We start from the raw sequence: 6,054 nt of genomic DNA, 5'->3' as shown, positions 1-6,054 counted from the left end.
ACAACAAAACAATTCTCGTAGTTCATCTGAAGATTATAACTGAAACTTTCCATTGTGTACGTTATTTAGAATTCGCTATATCAAGGGTAAATTTTATCGAAGATTACCTTATAACACTGCTTCAAATACTTTATTTTGATGTAACTCTTGGCGCTTTTTTTATCTGTATTGACGAGATTTTTAGCCCTAGGTTAGTTCTTCTCGGGACCCACGCTTTGCTTCCCTTCCTAAGGAAGAACTCATATTTTGCGAGTATGTTAGGAGTGGGATTTGAATCCAGGTTCTCGGTTAGTTAGTCAAGTGTTCTAACTATCACACCAGGTCCGCACCCCTCTTGGCGCTTATTTCCTCTATTTTTATATTTTCGTTTGAAAACTCATTTTTGTATGACGTGAAAGATTTCTTAATCATTTCCCTTTTTCAGAAACCCTTACATAACTAATTAACGAACATTAATTTTGATTACAGTAGGAAAATGTCATCTGTTATGTATTATCATCGGTTATATGTAAATTACAATTTGATAAAGCCGAATGAATTTTCCTCCCAAATGTAACGAACAGATTTGTGGTGTAGTAAATGAGTTATAGCACAAGTTGCCACGACAATTATTCCAACACTTTCTTGACAGAATAGTACCAAATATCAGGCTTAAACTTTGACTAGTTAGTTATCAAAAATGCTTTACAGATCTGTAAAAATAGCAGTAATGATCAGGGGCGTACAATTTCGTTTCAATGATACACTTTCATGCAACATTTGAATGAGTCACTTCAAGTGTTTCATACATTTTTCTAATGACTCGGTCGTTAAAAAAAACTTTTCCACTCATCGTAGCACTCGGTAGTCTCCCACCCGGTCGCATTGCTTGTGCTTCACCCGTCAGAGCATTAGTGTCTCACTGGTGCGGGCTAGTCTCTCAATGGTTACGGGCGCCGGTTAATTGGATTTAAGTGGTCGAATTTGTTATCCTCTTTCATAAAACATAATTATCATTCTATTGGCGTGCACCACTATTTAAAAATGTGGTTTAAATAGTGTTTTTAGCATGTTGAAGTATTTCAATGACTCATAAATGAAACGAAAATCCAAGTGTATCATCCCATGTTTCATACACACTTGTTTCTGTAGCAGCAACGAACGAGTGTGTTGCTGGGTGAGAGATGAAGCATCACAGCAGTCCGTTCGCATGGGAAACGATTTGCTACAGTCGTCGTACGTCATGTTTTCCTTTCGAAATTGCACGACCCTGGTAATGATAGCAGTGAAAATACCGTTATTTTGTTGAACAGTATTATCTTGAAATGAGTTTCCTTCAAGCCGTAAACTGTAAACTTCTTTCAAGACAGGCCTGGAATGATTATCTTGATTACTTGTACTGTGGTATTAATGGCATCAGTGCGTCTAAGGTGTAAGAAACAAAGTACGTAGTTATTTAAAAACCGTGTTTCAAATATTACTCTAGTACAAAATAGCTCGAACCCAAATAGTACAGTTTTGGTACAGTTTTACTGAAGCCTATACAATTGAAATAACCAATCAAAAGTACCTATAATATTACTAGATGAGGGCAGTTTGCTTTAATTTGAATAAAGAAAAAAAGTTGACGAAAGATGCGAGTTTAATGATGCCTATATCATACGTAGTTATAGTTTTTTTAGATATAGAACATCTACAACACCCACCCATTGGGAATTTTGATACAATGTAAAAATGAAATGCGATTAAAAATAGTATAGAGATGAACGATTCATGACACAAAAAGACAACAATAAGTATGTATAACGACTAGAACTGTAATAAAATAAATGTGTTGCAGATAAAATGAACTGAATCATTCGTTAGAGAAATCACAGACCTTTATAATTCTTTATTTGTATTACATCAAATCAAGGATCGGTATATTCGCCTCACTCCATTCATATTCACTCCTCTTTGCTGAAGCGAATCGAGAAAGATACAGCAAACGCAGTACTTCCCAAACTGTGCGCCGCGGCGCCCTGGTGCGCCACGAACCTTTCCCGAATAAAAAATACATTAGAAAAACCCAACGTTGTATTGTAACAGTACTATTTAGAACCATATTTTTACAATAGACACCACTGTAAAAATAAAAATACAAAAACAATAAGATGTAATGTAGACACCATACAGTGAATTGTAAATAGGATTTTTACAATATATTATACGGGTTGTTAAGTATCGTAACAATACAAAAAAAAAATCTCCATATATATTTTTTTTGCAAAACCATACATTTTATTGTAAATGAATTGTTCTAAGAACTGATACGTGGGTTTTCATATACCATACATTGTATGGTACATATATGGTATCAAACAATAAAATGAACCGTAAATATATTGTTTTTCGAAAAATGATGTCTCTTCGCAGGATCGTGAGCGATTGATTGGGTCAATATCGACATCGTCGAATGTCATTTCGTCTATGGTCTGTAGAAATGTTTGATGGAGCGAGCTATCTAAGGGTTTCGACTGATTTGACCGATGATTGTCATAGAGTGTTTCGTTGATCTTCTTAGGGGCCGTTCATAAACCACGTAGACTTTTTGGGGGGAGGGGGGGGTCTGGTCAAAGTCTACGCTCCATACAAATTTCAATTTTTTTTGTATGGACAAAAGTCTACGAGGGGGGAGGGGGGGGGTCTGAGATGGTCAAATTTTGGTCTACGTGGTTTATGAACAGCCCCTTAAGGTTTTCTCCGTAGTTTCCAAGCCGGGTGTCCATTGCGTCCGTGCGAATCAGCAGTTTACGTAGGGCTTTCAGTATAATTTTGTCACGTTCATATACCGCCGGCTCAAAGTTCAGGCGGCAGGATTTGCAGAATCAGAACATGCCCACTTTTGACGTCCAGGTTGCATATTGAGTGTTTGTTAAGCCTACACAAGTGGAGTGAAAAGCCATTCCACATGAACCGCTACATGAGACCACTCTTTCTGTGTCCAAACATTCCTTACAAACTTGACATGATTCCATGATACTGGGCAAAGACAAGTAGTGATACGAAGCTCCGCAATTCGACGGTAAATTTATGTTGCGAGGAATGCGCCTGCTGGTATGCAACACTGCCAAAGTAGTATCGATGAGCTTTTGCTTGCTTCCAGTTTTTTCTGGCAGATGGCGCTTCGGAAAAATAACAGCGAGTAGGTGGATGTATGGACAATTATGATAACACAACCAGAAACACGAAACACAAAACACAATAATTCACAAAACTACGATCGCGAAACTCGTTTCTAGCATTGGTACGATTAACACAGACGTTTGAAATGTCGCTTAGTGCAATTTCGTGAATTTACGGCACATAATACAACGAATCGGCGGCGATGAAATTTACAAACACAACAGACGACCGTTTATACGAACAGCGGTTCTCAATTTTTTCAAATGGTTTTGGAATGATTCTGTTTTGTTATGTTGTATTGTTTTACATTACATATACCATATCATGTTATATTAACTTGTCATTTTTCTCCTGTTAATGGCATCTAGCCAAACTAACCTGAAAATAATGTTAAATTGAACTATCTTTGATAGTGCGGATTAGAACCTATCAAGTTCAACATTATTAGGATGCGCTTTTGTAATTCTCCAGAGCGTCTGGGACAACCCTTCATATATAGGATCGCCCACGTCTAAGTCTGAGTAGTCTCCATTAACAGTTGAAGCTTAGGCTCCCATGCATCACCAGCCAGATAACCGGGTTTTGCAAACTAAGCATTATTTGTGGCAACATCTTGAGTGGCATGATGAAACTATGCCGAGCGCGCTAAGTGTTATTAGTCCACTAATGTAGTTGCATGAAGTGGGTGACGAGGTACATAAGTATCATTACAGCGTGCTTAATTGTTACTGCAATATTGAGGCTCCAGTTTGACTAAAGTTTGAAACGCGTAACAACTCATGAGAAAACTGTCAAGTTCAATTCAAATATAAGTTAGGTTAAAAAGCAAACCAGCAGACCAACCTATATTAGAAGCCATTTCAGTGTCCCGTCCATATGTTAAAGATGGCTCTTCGTCAAAGATAAATTTCGTCAATAGCATTTAATTCGGTTGTGGAAGAAGGCAAGTTCACATGAGAGAAGGGGAGAAAACTCCCCTAAATGCAAATACAGAAAAAAAATAGTATTGAACTCATTCACTGATTTACAACACGGAGACTAATTTCGTTCGTTTGAAACAAAAATATTCATGTTTATTCGGTAAACTGATAAAATATTTAAAACTAAAATATTAATTTTTAAAACAAAGTTCCAGCTGCATCACCAAACAAGATTTCCTCTTGCAAAAAAGGCAAGTTTCACCAAAAGTTTCCACGAAATCCCATTGATTTCGGGAGCGTATGTTATCTACATGATGTTGGCATTGAAAGTGCCACGCGGGAAGTGGATTTTTCTAGAGAAGGAAATAATTTTGTAAATTTAATTGGAAAACAAATATTTCCGTAGGGCCGACCTGCCACAAAAAAACAAAAAATTTTACATTTGTTTCTAACATAACCAGTCAGAAGATACATGTTTGTTTCAAAAATGGATTGAATTTGCTTCAAATGTGACGTTCGATTTGCTCCAAACAGTTTTATTTTTGTTGCCAGAACAAATTGACAATTTATTTGAGTTTACCTGAAATATGTTTGATTTTACCATGCTTTTTCTGCGTGTACATCTAAACTTTTTAAGATTTTTGACCAAGTGTATCATAATAAATATTTTGACCGTTTGTCGATCGATTTGGGTTCTTTTGGCACCAAATGAAAGCTACAGCATCCTAGTAGATCGCCCAGAAATTTTATTTTGATTGGACATTTGGTTACAGAGATATCTTTCGAAGAGTACCTACTTAGGATTTATACAACTAAACTTTTTGAGATTTTTGACCAAGTGTATCATAATGAATATTCTGGCCGTCTGTCAACCGATTTCGGTTATCCTGGCACCAAATGAAAGCTACAACATTCTAGTAGAACCCTACACAATTTTATTAGGATTGGACACTTGGTAAGTTTAACTTTTTGAGAGGTTTTTGACCAAGGGTACCATAATAAATATCTCAGCTGTCTGTCAACCGATTTGGGTTCTCTAAGCACCAAATGAAAGCTACAATATCCTTGTATAAGGCCCTGAAATTTTATTTCGATTCGACATTTGATTACTGAGATATCTTACGAAGAGTAAAGAAATTCTGAAAACTCCACTTCACGTAAATATTACAACGCTTAAATTTCCATTTTATTTGATTCGATTTTACACAAAAGAATCTCTTGCACGCAAAATTGTAAGCAAGCTCCATACTGCAGAAAACCTGTAATTTTACAATCCGATGGAGAATTGTGTTGAACGCGATGGAGGTCAATTTGTTACAGCGAACTCGATGTAACAATTTTGAACTGTGAGCATTAGTTTTTGACCAGTCTATGGGAAATTGTTTTTCAATAAATAATGCTGACAAAGTGACCTAGCAGACTTGACGATAGAGTAACTTCTCTTTTTTTGAACGTATACGAACAACGTACGAACACAACGCAGTTAGTCGGACATAGAGGCTTGCAGCAAAAACCTAACCTCAACGAATTCTCATACGATTGGTAAACATTGGCCTCAATTTTTTTTTGAGGGCGTATTAGCGGGGTAACCCGGTATTACTTACAATCGGTGCCGTAATCGCATGTTTTCAAATCGGAATAGTTTGGAAGCGTGAGATTAATTATGGCCTCCATACCCTGGTAAGTTAAATGATTCCTTGGACGCAGCATATCTGTTGATCCAGACGCTGCAACTGGGACCTGGTTGCTCCGCTTCTCTTGTTTCTTCAGATTTTTTTTCCGCTACTGTTAGTTGTGTGTGCCCTCTTCTTCAATTACCCCACGTCGCCACTATATTGTGTATATCTTGCTAGTAAGGTACACCGGGGCAAGTTGAAACGGGTAGGGCAAGATGAAACACAAAGTTTTGAAACTGATTTCAATGCAATATGGTAATTTATCCTTCATTAACAGATTGTTTGAATCAAAAACTATGCGTTATGGCGATCAA

The sequence above is a fragment of the Aedes albopictus genome, chromosome 3 (assembly GCF_035046485.1).
Source record: "Aedes albopictus strain Foshan chromosome 3, AalbF5, whole genome shotgun sequence".
In the NCBI taxonomy this organism is placed as follows: Eukaryota; Metazoa; Arthropoda; class Insecta; order Diptera; family Culicidae; genus Aedes; species Aedes albopictus.
Note: the sequence above shows the minus strand (reverse complement) of the source record.